Genomic DNA, 14,119 nt, shown 5'->3' with positions numbered 1-14,119 from the left:
TGTCACTGCAGGAGTGCAAGAGTACCTCCAGAAGGGCTCTCAGCTCCGCCATTTTACCGCTTTTGAGTATGGGTTTTCAAAGGGTATGACTTCTGTTGGAGTCACAGCCTTTTGTTTCTGTCTCTGAAATGAATTTTTCCTTCCTTATCTAAATCCATGCAAACCTGTCAAGTGCATCACCCATCTCTGCTTACAATTGCTATCATTTGAGTACCTGAAATAACATATGACAGACCTATCCAGTCTCACTCATTTGAAGTAAGCTGTCTCCTTTTACTTTTGGCTTCATTTTCATGGAGCCATAAAGATTCACAGCATATATCAATGGAAAATGTAATATAACACTCAGAGGTTTTCAAATCTCACTCATTCAAATGAGTGTGACTTGACAAGTCTGATGTGATAAAATAATGCAAAGAGGTTTAAGGATTTCACTTAAATGCACAATGAAATTAAACCTTTTTTCTTCCTTTTTTTCTTCTGTTTTTTTTTTTTTTTTTTTTTTTTTTTAATTTAGAAATTAGTTCTAAAAGGCTGCACCAAACTGATGGAAAAGCGGAAGGTTCTTAGTGTAAAGTCTGTTATTTCTAACCTCAAAATGGGAGTGCTTTGTGGTGCTTTGCATCCTTACTCCCACACTAGCAGAGTTTTACAAGGGGAGATGAAGAGTGGGATTGATGTAGGCAATTGCAGATAAAAAAGATTAAGGAATTGCATATAGTGGAGTAGTGCCTTTTATTGGAACAAACTTGCAAAGAAAGAACTATAAATGAACAAAGAAATTTGCTGTAGCACACCTTTGTTTGCAAGGACACCACACTGTAAACACAGGAAAGAAGAGAAATGAGAGAACAGAAAGGAATAAAAACAGTTGAAAAAAGGTCACCAATCTACATCTGGATTCAGTTGGCGGATTTGGTATTCAGCTGTTAGATGCTATGGTAGGAGCAACATTTTAAAATGGTTAGATAGGTTTGATGGCAAGATGTCTACACATATTGAAAAAGCAAAGCATTTACAGGTGCTGGTGATTAAGAATCCTCACAGGTATTGGACGCATAAAGCAAAAATGTCAAATTTGGGTAGCCAAGCATAGGCTTCCATATTTCTATTTAGTACATAAATAGTTGTGGATGAGTCTTCAGAAGAGCTGGAATCACACACATTCTGCTGAGGCTGGCAGGACCAGGTTTACATTTTATTTGAAAAGCCTTCTTATTTGTTTAGACATGTGAATGCAGCTTCTTAATTTTAAGAACTCTGTGTTAAAGACCAGCCTGAAATTATTTAAATGTAATGAGGTCTAATGAAGAGGGATGCACTTATGACTTATGACTCCCTACTGAAATTAGACTTGATTGGAAAGACATGTATGTAAACATCCTGTTTACCTTACTGGGAGCTTCAGCTATAGTGGATGGGAAAGAAACCCTCCTAGCTTACCCTTCTCTTAAGCATATGCTACTTCATGCTCTCAAAAAGAAAAGGTTGGTCTAAACAGGCCACTGTTTTAATCCATCATGTGGTAATCCTTGTCTTCCTACAATTCATCTCAGTACTAGAACTGAAGTGCTTCTTTTATCGCTGAACTACCTGTGTTTCAAGAACATTAGATTCTTGATTGTTTAAAGCCACTCTGAGTCTCTCACAGTGCCAAAAATCAAGCATGCCATTGCACTGTGTGAACAATTTGACACTGCTCAGCATCATGTACAGCTACTTCTTATTTCATATGTATGACACCAATTGACTTGTGTAATACCTCAGATCTCCTTTAGGCAGACAAAATATAGGGAAAAGATGGAAGAAAGCCCTACAAACTGGTGACAGGCAAAGCAAAGGTGCCAAAGACAAGAAGTGTGCGACTGCTGGAGCAGACCCCTCCACTAGTTACTGTGTCTAGAATTGTGCTTCATTCCTTGAGAGTCTTCAGTCCATAATCCTGCTCCAAGGAAGAGACCGACACTGAATTCAGGTCACCTTGCTTAGGTCATTGCCCAGTTGAGTCTTGAAAACCTCCAGTGATGGAGATGGCACAACCTCTCTGAGCAAGCTTTTCTACTGCTTAATTATCTTTCCAGTGAAATTTTGTTTCCTAATACCCAATGAGAACCGCCTCTATTTCAGTTTATGTGAAATATTTCAGTTTGTGTCTCATCCTCCATCTGCATGCCTTAGGAAACAGTATAGCTGCACCTCCTTAGTTCCCCTTGGGTGCCTGGACAGCTGTTGGGTGCTTCTGAAGTCATCCCTTCTCCCAGTTGAATCGGCCCCAGTCCTGCAGCCTCTCCTTGCAGAACAAGGACTCCAACCCCACCATCTTTCCTGGCACCTCTGACCTTGCCTGTAGTACTTTGGATCTTCTTTCTCATCCATTTTTAGGATGACTGCAAGATTTTACTTGTCATCACGGATGACATGAAGCTTAGAGAAGATTTCTTCTGAAGACCTTTCTTTACTTCAGTTGCAGTAGTTCACCAATGGTTTCATCATTCAGACAAGGCCTCAGCTTGAATCAGCAGCAATCTTCGCTGCCATCTGACATTTAATTTGTTCTTCTTAATACCGCTATGTTATTTACTGCTGTACAATAAATACATAATACTCACAACATTAAAAATATGTCAGACTTTTCTTTCTGTGTGACTAGTCCTTGAGTTTTTTAATCTTTCTTTGCACGTTCTTAAAGATTTGGTTTGTGTTGCTCTGATACTGCTATTGGGTAGAGGTATGGGCTGTGTTTCAATTTTAAAGCTATGGTCCCTGAGGAAGGTCCACAAGTAGTGATATTTCTCCCTTGGTAGTGATCTATTTCTAGTAGATATAAAACATACCTACATATCTTGATCTGTGTTGTATATGGGAGTAACTATTAACATAAAAGACTTACCTGAAAGGAACACTTGCAGACTCTTGCACAAATGGGAACTTGTGGACTCAACACAGTTGCAATGGATAGTAGTAGGAGGAGGACTTTCCCATGTGTGATAATCATAAACACTGATGGGAAAACAAAAACTCTTAAAAACTACCTCTGAGCCCATCAGAGCACACTTGTCTGAGTAAAGGTGAATCTAGAAGGAGAGGAGGTAATACAGCCCCTTGTGAGTAATTTACAAGGTGCTCTATCCCTGGTGGTCTAGTGGTTAGGATGCAGCACTCTCACCGCCGCGGCCCGGGTTCGATTCCCGGTCAGGGAACTCCTCCGGGCAGATGGAGCTCGTCAGCCCTGTAAGGCCATCCATCTAAGAGAAGGTCACTCTATACAAACCTACGTCCTGAGGACCTCACTGCCACCGTCCAAACTCGCTCGGCCCCGGCAGATGAACCTTAGGATTAAAGAGTGGGCTCAGCTCAGCGCACACTGTGTCTCACCTAAAAAATCCACTGTGTAGGCTCGAAGGGTAAAGACCTTTCCCAAATCTTCATTTGTGAAGACTGGCCATGATGCTGATGATGTATCTTTTAGTCTTTGGAAAACACTCAAAACACAGCCTGAAGTTTCATGAGAAATGAGATTGTTAATCTAATTCTGAATCAACCTCCATGTGAAGAATAGCCAACTCACCAGGTATCACACTTGATCAGCAGTCTGTACTGGAAGGCCCCAGGAGACATCCACACAGTTTGAAGACTGATGTAATGTAGTCAATGAAGGATGATTTTTCACATGTGTGTGTGTGTTTGTAGGTGTGTTTGGAGGAATTTGTGCTCATAAGTTACTTTGTGCAATATCAAGTTTCATTCTTTAAGACATTTGTCTTCCTTTAATATAAATTAATGATTGCAGAGAACAGGTATCATTTGTTTTGTTTTGTTTTGTTCCAGTCCTACAGTTTGTATAATTTCCATGCTTTCATTTATGATGGATATTTATTTATTTAAGGTGGATATGTATTTATTTATGGATATGTCTTCTCATGCTCTTTGTGAATTGAAAAAGGGTACACTCATACAACTGCTAGATAATTTTTTTTAGTGTAACATGCCCTTTCATGGCATATGCTTTTAATTTCCTTCTTCCTTTAGCACCATTAAGTGACATTTCTTAAGGAATAAACTGCCTAACAACTCCTGTTCCTCACCTATCTATATCAAGTGAATTTTTATTGCTCCTTTGTATTGACTGCATTACTACTGTTTTACATTAAGCTGAAATTTCATCACATTTCTACAAGATCTTTCCTCAAGCTTACTGCTTGCTTACAAAGCCTCTAACTAATTCATCCTAGTTCTCCTTTTTCTAGGTTCTTTTCAGATGTATGTATTTTCTGAAGGACTATGAACAGCTCATAGGCATAAGTGCAGAGTACCTTTGATATGAAAGCCAATTCCTGTCACGTACTGTTTTAACAACCCTCCAAATTAATCTTTCCTGACTTCCTTTTCAGTCTTACCACTCCTATGTATGACTCTTTCCTCTTCTGTAATCCCCTTCTTACAATACTTTAAAGGACTTTGCATGTTGTGCACGATCTCTCATTTAGTAGACCCTATTCCTGATTTTTAAATGAATGGAGACTGAATGTTATTTTTTTCTGGTTTAGTATAGTTCTTCAAGCACTACCCATTTTGGAGTTTTACAGTATTTTCAACTGTAATGGGGAAAAATAATGTGCACTAAAGTTTGCAGTTTGCCTGCGAAGAGGTGAACAAATATTACTACACCAATGAGGGAAGGAGAAACTGAGGCATGGAGAGATGCTGAAACTGAGTGTAGCTATATATGGAATAAAATTCATATAATCTCAAGCACATAACAGGGATCTGTTTACATAATTATTTCTGGTTTAACTGCTATAAGTCTATTTTCAGTCACTGAAATCATAGGTGTAGGTCTTATCTTTCACTATAGCACAAAAAATGTGCTGCAATCAATATATGGCTCTAACTGGACCTCCATTGTTGTTTAAATAAAATCAGAACAACGTAATGGCTACAGGTGGATAAATAACAAGCATAACATTGCAAGGGCAGACTGAGGCTTATGCAAGTAGCCTTCTGCTGTTCTGTGGGCACAGGTTGGTTTGTAGGATTTTCTGTAGAGAAGAACAGAGAGTCTGAGGCTACTCACTAAAGCCCAATGACATTAAATCAACTTTGCTCTAATTCCCCTTAAGGTTTACTTCTGTTCTTCATGCTTGCCCTGCAGAAGTGCAGCTCAAAAGCTAATGGGTAATATTTTGCAATGTTAAGTAACCTGTCAAAACTTCCCAAAGTTTTTTCTTCTCTGACCTTTCCTCTTTACTCACAACTCTTGACTGCAACATTGCTCATGTTTTAGTGGCTCTTTGCTGTTTTTATTCTAAATTGAACTTTTAAATTTGAATATTACAAGCAAAACATTCTATCTGTCCTCTCTGCTTAGGAAAAGTGATTACAACAAAAATAAAGCTCTGTCATGCTCAGGTGAGTGGGTAGTTACATGGTATATTTTTTGGTTTTAAGCTTTAGGTTTTTAGGCATTGTCAGATGTAGCAGGTTAAGACGCAGAACACCCCATGCAGTCAGTATTAGCAATTAGGAGAGTCAGAATTATGTCCCTATCTCTGGCAAATCTTGAGTGCTGGGATGGTTTTGTGGCATCATGGGGTGGAGTCCCTTTCCCTTCTGCCCCAGGATGCGAGATACTTTGGAAGCCAGAAGTGTGGTGCAGCTCTACTGGAACCTGTTTTGCAAGGGTGCCCAGGGTTAGGATGTGACTTCTGATATGAAAACAAACTAATTAAATGCTGCCATTATGTTGTTCCACAAAACAGCTTCCCAGCCTAACGTGGCTGGCAGACGTGTTTCTCTAGAACAAGTGAAGTGAATTTTTGATTTGGAGGTACAGTGTGAAGAAACTGATTCTTCTGCTATGTCCTGTAGGGGGAAGCTGCTATCTTTTGTTCTTTCCATAGACTCTGGCACTTTAAAATAACACAGGCCTTAAGAAGCTTGTTTGTTGTTCTGTTGGTTCTCCCAACACTGTTGCTGTTGTTTGAAGAATCTCACTTGCCAGTCCAGATCTTGTCACTGTATTCCTCTTCAGCATCCCTTTTCCTCTGCCCCCATTCACCTCATCTTCTCCTCTATCTCTTCTTCCATTGTTTTTGGAGATGCCATTAGGCTGGACCAGCCACTCACTCCTTCTCAACCCTACAGAAACCTTACTCAAAGTGAGACTCTGCTGTAACAATATAATCTGGAATGTGATACTTGATTTCAGCATTGTAATTGGATCATCTGCCTGGAGAGCTACACTCTCTCCTGCCAGCTCGGAAGAGAGGATCTTAACCTCTTCCTTTCAAGGCTGAGTCTAGTAAATATGGAATGTAGTTCCACCATGATTCAACTCAAAGCTGAAAGAAATGGCAGGAGCCATGGAAAATACCCCATAGAATTAAGTGAAATTTAATGTGAACTATTGACATAATATTTTTTTATATTTCATTCTTCAAGCTGAAGACTTTTAATAGCAGAGAAAAAGAGAAAATTCCTTTTTGTCCTCTACAGCAGAAAAGAGGTCACCTCCAGATTGTATCCCAAATTCTGTCACCACTTTCCTCCTTTGGCCTGGAATTAGAATTCTCTTCTTTCTGCTTGAACACACATTAACTGCAGCATTTAGGAGAGACCATTTCTGTAATCATTCCGTCACTACCACATAGAATTATTTGGCAAATGACATAATTGTCCATCAGATTGAAAAGTCTTGTTTAGGAGCATCCATCCAAACCTTGCACATTCAATTTGACAGGACTTCTTCTCAAGAAGATTCCATGTGCTTGCAGGGTACTCTAGTGCTCACAGTGCTTGATCAGCCTAAGCATTCATATGTCAACCTAAGATAGATTGATGAAAGCTTTTAAAACTCATAAAATGTGCCACTTTCTTCTCATGCCATGGCAGCTCTCTTGATTCCACTTATAATTTGCTTCAGCAGCTGAATTCATGGACAGCTCTGCTTTTAAATTACACTAGGTGTGGCCCATAAGTTGTCAGCTGCCCAGGGAAACAGTGCAATGCTAAATATTTAATATTTTCTTTTATCTTCTTCCTTTTTTATTTTTTTCCCTTAGGAGATGAATTTCTTACTCTTTCTCTTCTGGCTTCTTCACCGAGATGCAGTCCTCAAGAGTCTGACGATCTGTCAAAAACTTCTCGAAGTATTTACAGTGGAGGTAAAAGTGGAAAACTTCTTCCAGTTCATAATCACTCTTTCTTGGAACTAATTGTCTGGGTCCCCTCACCACTTCAAAGACAGATTCAATTTTAAAACTTGTTAGCTAAAACGCTATTCACAATGCTACGGCAAAAATAATTCTTCCAAAAGGTATCCTGGCAAAATGTGCACCCCATGTTCAGCACATGCTTTATTTAACACAGTTTTTTTCCTGTATAAGTCCCACCCTCCCCTTGCTTTTTATGTCACAAGTTTGCATGTGTACATGTTCTCTCTGTAATGTAGAAGATCTTCTTTAAAGATCATGCTGTTTCTTTTTCTTCTCCTCTTCTTTAACAATAAATTCCAAAATGTTGAATTTTGTGTCAGACTTTGAAATTGATGATGTCAGGCCAAGTTCAAACTGAGAAATATATATGAGCATGTGATACTGTTAAGGATGATTTGCCAAGTCATGACCATCGAAGCTGTGTTTTAGAGACTTAAAATTGAAATCTTGCCAAGGAAAACAACTTTAAGAGCTTTTATTACTGTCTGTTCCTAAAGGAGGAATGATGATTCCATGTGTATTAACTCTAAGCCCTTCTACTCACCTTTTCTTTGCTCATTGCTGCCACAGCAGCAATGTGAAAACACTGTGAAAACAGATGAAACATAGGTGGCATCTGTTTTTCAAATACAGACCAGATCAGACTAATGAATTCTGTTTCAAAGAAAGATTCTCTCAAAAATGCAGAATTTTCATAGACGAAACAGGTGTGGTCTGTAGTAGCTATTATTTTTTTCACACTACAATATGCAATATTTTTTTTAACAGCATGTAGAAAATAGGCGTGTTTCTGACCCAACAGTGGGTAGCAACAGAGCTCTGCATTATGTATGAGCCTCATTCCCACCCTGCTTACATTGATTTTATACTTCTCTAAATTCACAGAATATAGCTACATAGAATTCTGTTATTTAAATATGCAGTGGCCACATGAAAAAGAACAAAATCTCATCACAACAAGAGAAGATACAAATTTATTTGCCCCCTCCATTCCCCCCGCCCCCAGCTTCTAAACAGATCTTGATATAATACATGCATCTTCAATGAAGATGAGCTTCTGTTAAAATGTCTGTATTGCAAGCAGCTTCTGAGAAAAGGCAATGAGGCGAAGAATCTGGCTGCTTAGGCCTGTAGCAGCCACTACAAGGTGGAGGGTGGGGGTGGGGACTCCTTTTTGACTTACCTGTTGTGAAGCCTGAACCTCCACCAATCACTGCTGAGGGACTCCTTGGTGCTTCTGTAGGCTTCTGTGTATCTGGTTCTTCTCAGGGTTGAGAAAGTCGTGGCTCAACCAAGGACTTTTCTACTCAGTCTGACAGCACCATTTCCTTCCAGAACAAAATTGGCATTGTTTCTAAATTACTTCTCTTCCTAGGTGTTTTCCTTCTCAGGACATTTCAAATTTTCTACTCTATGCTCCAAACCATAGGGCTTTTTCAGGATTGAAGTTCCAGAATGGTAATCAAGATTGTTGAACAGTGACATGCAATGCCTTTGCAATGGCATTGACAGGAAAGCCAGGGAGCGAAGATACCCAGATTAAGTTTGAGGGGCCAAGAAAAAGCAAGGAAGATTTCTTAATTGGTGCTGTGCAAATCTGTGAATACATGCAGCGTTTATTCTTTCTGTCTATCAAATCAACACCATCCTAGTACATTTAATTTGACTCAACTTTATGTCCACTCTTCCTCTTCAGACAATATTTAGGAACTGCAAAAATTTTTAAAATTTAGTGTTACTCACAGAATAAGACTGCTGGGATGTGTTGGAAGCGCAAGCATATAAGGAATCACAGTTATGCTTTTTGGGGTTTAGTTTTCAGGCAGGTGTGTGTTCTCTGTCCCCAGTTTGAGTGGCCTATACTCAAGCTGCCACCTGCATGGGTGCCCAGACACTGAGCCTCATCCCTTATCCCCTCCTCTCTGATTTTACAAGACTGATGTTGGCTCTCAGATTTCCAGTTACATAATATAGATTGAGCCTCCTTGCCTGCCTTCACATCCTCCCCTTTCTCATGAAAGGATTCTGCAAAAGAACTTGCCATTCTCTCTGCTGCAGAGACAATCACTGCTCCTTGCTTTTTTTTTCTCATTCTAGAAACCTCCATCATCTGCAATGCAGCCCATTCTGCTGGAACCTGCTGCTCCTTGCAAATGGATGAAGCAAAGATTTATTATTGTCAGAACACGTGGAAATTAGAAAATGGACTAATGGAAACCATTAATGTCCTCCTCTCAACAATCAGATGAGTGGTAGATCAATGCACTATATTAATATACTGGAAATGATTTAAGATGATATATGATTATATTAGATGGGAAGAAAGCAAGCAAGGCAAGGACAAAACTCTACTATACCTATGAAAAAAATAAACCACTATATTTTAAGACATATTTCCTGTCCAGCATTTTGATATCTTTGAAGAGATAATACTGAAAAACTACTCTGTATCCCTCCATAATACCATCTAACTTTGATGTGAAACAGACTGCCTCCTTACAAAGTAAATCTTAGTGCAAGCCTGTAACAATGAATAAATTTTAAGGGCGAAATACTAGTAATAACAACAACAACAGTAATTTTCAGACAATAAATGCTAGTTTTTTAATATGTTATGTTTTTAATATGTTTTTTGTTAGCAGCTTTTACATAACACTGTAGAAAGAAATTACTAAATATGATTGATATAACCATTGCAGTACCCACACACGTTCTGCATAAATCTCAAAGGAAAACCTCAAAGAAGGAGAAAAAAAACTATAAAGGAAAATAACCGCAAAAATGCTTTATATTAACCTGGAATGATGCATAAAAACAATATAGTGTCTGTAAGTGAATGATGCTTAAGCTTTAGGGACTGAGTTTTTTATGTGGTCACATTGTTTAGAAAATATGAGAAGCCTTAGGATTCAAGAAATTTTGCTTCTCAACAAAAACTTTGTGGATGTCAGTCCATTCATATCTTCAGGACTTAATCAAAATTCCTCCTTAAATTCCTGTTGAATTGTTTTGTGTTGTTACCTGTGGGAACATTTATGAAGGTAGATGATGATTTGAGCTACTACAAATCCCATAAATGAGAGGTCAGAAAGGTTACATCATGACAGTTCAGTGAAGAAATGAAAACAAACCATAAATTATCTTCACCAGAAGGATAATATGTTCAGCCAGATGTCACAGGCTTTGTCTTTCAATCGTTCACAGCTCTCCAACACTCTATCACATTGCTTGGTTTTAATCACTTATAATAGGTCACTGAGATCAGGAGAGTTCAGGACTCATGTGTACATACTTAACATGCCAAGCTATAGCTGGATAACTGAGGGAATTCTAATGAGTTGAACTACATTGAACTACATTGATGAATTTGTTTGGATTTTTTGTTCAAGTAACATCTAGCAGAGAAAAGTGTGAATATCAATGGTTCACTTAATTTGGAATGAGGCATTGACTAAGAGTGGTCAAAATAATCTTGTCTGATAGTGTTTTTAGTGCATACAGAAAAAACATAAAGGCAGAAAATTTTAGAAGCAGTTTCTTTTTATTTGGTGAGTTTACAGAAAAACACAATGAGGAGAAAGGACTCTGTCTAAAGAATTCAATGTCACACCATTATGATGAGTATGGATTTATCATAATAAGGTTGGATGTATAAGTGCCTTCATTGCTGTTAAATCATACTTCAGTATAGCTAAGTGTGCATTAAAATCATGTATTACTGACAGAGGCAATATTTATTTAATTTAATTTTATGGCACATATTTCAAGCAGGACAGAAGAAATATAGTCTGACCTTCCCCATGGCCAGGAAGTTTATTAGCATTGTCAAAGGGACTCAGAATCAAACTGTACTCAATAACACCAAAACCACTGGCATTATAGAATGTTTTATATTAAGGAAGGGTAGAAAAAGGACAGAAATGGGAGCTCTTTTGGTCCATGGAAAATGTGCAGAAATCAAGAAGAGAGAAGACTTAAGAGGTGCAGCAGAGATCCTGGAATATGTGGCTTGTGGTCTGTAGAGCAGCCTAGTTCTGATTCAAGCGTCATGAACAAGAGTGTGGAAGAGGAACGAAAAAAATTTTAGAAAGTACGTGGTGAAAAGGAGGGAAAGGTGTACTGAGTGTCTCAAGAGGCTAAAATCTTGCCTTTCATCTCCAGGTCTTTGGTTCAAATCCAGTTTAAAGGCAGTTGTGACAAAAAGTATATTGCCATCTGATGTTGGCTTCTACAAAATGGGATGGTGGTCCCCATCAAGTTGCTGTCAGATAAGTACCACTGCAGCCATCATTAACCAGTCCACGCTTGCAGGCTGCCTTACAGAGGAAAGCAAGACCCAAGTGATTTGAGAAGAAGGCTTTTACAGCTGAGAGATGTTTCTCTTCTGGAGTTGGGGTATACTATCTGAGCGGGGTTGGGAAAACTTGCAGTGCTGCCTGTGCTTGTTACGATGAACAGATGATTTCTGAACAGATGATTTTCAGGGCTGTCAAGCAGCACTAAGGCAGCACTGGCTTCTTGCTGTCAGACCCAGATGTCTGAGTGTGTTTTATGTATATTTGTTGTCTTTTGGAAAAATGTAATTAATGGTTAATTTCAAAAAATACAAGAAGATTACCCAGTCCTGATCAAAATACTGTAGGCAAAAATGAGAAATGAAGGAATATTACTGTGGGGAATGAGATCCAGAAGGAAAAACTATGGACAACTGCCAGTAACTTTCATACAAGAACCAACTTAAAATCTGGAGGTTAAAAAGGACCGGTCTACTAGCAATTCAGTCAGGATTTACGTTACAGTCATGCAAGTTTTGGGCTTAAATTGTCAAGAAAAGACTTGTTGACTCTGGTTAGAGGAAGTGAAATAACAATGTTGATTGTGTTTCACATCTTTAGTTAGACAAGTGAGGATGGATCTGTAAAGGTATGCAGGTACCTGAGGAATCTCATAAGGGCCTTAAACCTCTCCAAAACTCACAAAGGGCCACAACTACAGAAATTATTTAGATGCTGACACTCACTTAAGATTCTTTAATTTTACTAGAGATAGATACTGAAATATTTCCAAGGATCTGGGGCTACGTGTCTATCTGCATCTGCGACCACCTAAACTTCTTGCAAAACCTGGCCTTCACTGGATAATTTCTGCATGCACGTACCAATTTGCAGACCCAGAGCCTACTCACATCTCTGGAATTAATTTCCTTTCTGAAAGCAAAGAATTCCACGATTGTTTTCTCCTTTTGCATAGTACTGGAGCTAAACTCCACCTCTGAATCATTTCTTCATCTGCTTTCCCTCCTCTCTCTGTTTGCCTCTGCCCTAGGAGGATATGGGAGGGAGCAGAGTACAGTGCTCATGGTCGGCAGTGCCTTCCCACAGGAGAGGACACGTGCTGTTCTTGCGTCCCAAGCTGTACCATGTTCTCAGGAGCAGCAGGGTGCTGCTGAAGAAAAGTACCTTGGGAAAAGGGGCAGGCAGGGGCCTGGTAGAGCTTGCCTGATACCTGGGCTGGCCCCCAGGACCTTTGTGTTAGAGGGAAATAGAAGAGGTAAGTCTCTCTATGCTTCTTCTGATCCTTCCTTGGTAAGGGAGAACTTGAATCCCTGCATTGAACCTCTGAAGACCTTTTCCCTAAAATTGTGAACTGGAGATCACAAAACAAAACAGAACAATTTGGGGCACTTAATCTAAATGAATAGCACAGTGCTCAGCAGTCACAACTTTAAATGACAGTACACAAAAAAGGTGCTTTTAAGTTAATAGAATAAAGGATTATTTCAGTCATATTTCTGTGATTTACACTATCAAAATACCAACAAAATGCCTCCTCTTGTTCCTTTGATGTATACTGTGTTTACGAAGTTTACCATGCTCACACCAGAGCACCTCATTAAGAATAAGACAGTCAAATTAAACTAATTATTAGTTCCACATTTTTTCTCATATGTGTGTGTCTGTGTGATTAGGCACATATAAGTGCATACATATACCATATGTATATGTCTGTTCATTGTACACGCTAACAGAAATAAATAATTTATTAAGTGCTATTGAGGTGCATAAGTTATTTGCTTTCTAGATATGAACAAATGGGTAAAAACCTGCCTATAAGTCCAATACCTGTGAACTCAGGCCTTCTGAAAATGCTGCAGGCAGAGAATCATAACTTTTTCATGGCTATGCTGAGTCTTGATGTCAAGGGCTGGTGTAAACTCCCTTCTGTCTCCCTCAAGTAGAACACCTTTGGGTAAAACTGAATGACCTGCATGCCTATAAGCTCCATCAGACACTGTAAAAGGCCAGTTTAGTGCATTCTGAACATTTCATGTCCCTGTCCTCACTCTCTACATATCTTAAACTTTGAAAGTGGGTGCTAAGACTTCCAGTGATCCAGGCAAATCATCATATGTTGGTTCTCTCCACAAGCACCCAGACAAAAATAGTCATGGATTGCTTTGCTGCTCCTCCTGTTTTGCTGCCTTGTAGATAAAACAGTTTCTGCAGTTTTGGAAGTGATTTGATTCTAGGCAGTCTTTAAATATAGGGGTTTTTTTTGACCAGAGCAATCAAAAGAGGACTTAGAATGAAAATTAAGATAGTTTGAAAACTGAGATGAAGACCTATATAGTGACACAATGCCTCAGGGATTTGGAGACAAGCATTTGAGGAGCGCTTACTCACTCTATTTTAAGGTCACTTCTGCTTTTCTTATCACTTTGAAAGTCCCTAGCAAGTTTCTTCCATGAAACAATTCACCGTCCCTTACTGAATACAGCTGTAGCTTTTTTTTCCGGTTATTCCTCTGCCACTGGACAGGCCCTGAACAGTGCTGTCTGCTCATTCACTGATGTAGAGTATTTCTGCTCTGATGTATTAGACCACTTGCTAGGCCAGGTGGCATAT

At 39.0% G+C, this 14,119-nt stretch overlaps 1 non-coding gene across 1 annotated transcript; it reads left to right on the top strand.

The window, feature by feature from the left end:
• The first annotated feature begins 3,128 nt into the window (after positions 1 to 3,128).
• TRNAE-CUC lies at positions 3,129 to 3,200 on the top strand. Its single transcript has one exon. It is a non-coding gene; the product is annotated as a tRNA-Glu (tRNA).
• The last annotated feature ends 10,919 nt before the right edge of the window (positions 3,201 to 14,119 follow it).

Source organism: Chiroxiphia lanceolata, chromosome Z (genome assembly GCF_009829145.1).
Source record: "Chiroxiphia lanceolata isolate bChiLan1 chromosome Z, bChiLan1.pri, whole genome shotgun sequence".
NCBI lineage: Eukaryota > Metazoa > Chordata > Aves > Passeriformes > Pipridae > Chiroxiphia > Chiroxiphia lanceolata.
Note: the sequence above shows the minus strand (reverse complement) of the source record. Positions and strands in the feature narration are given on the sequence as shown.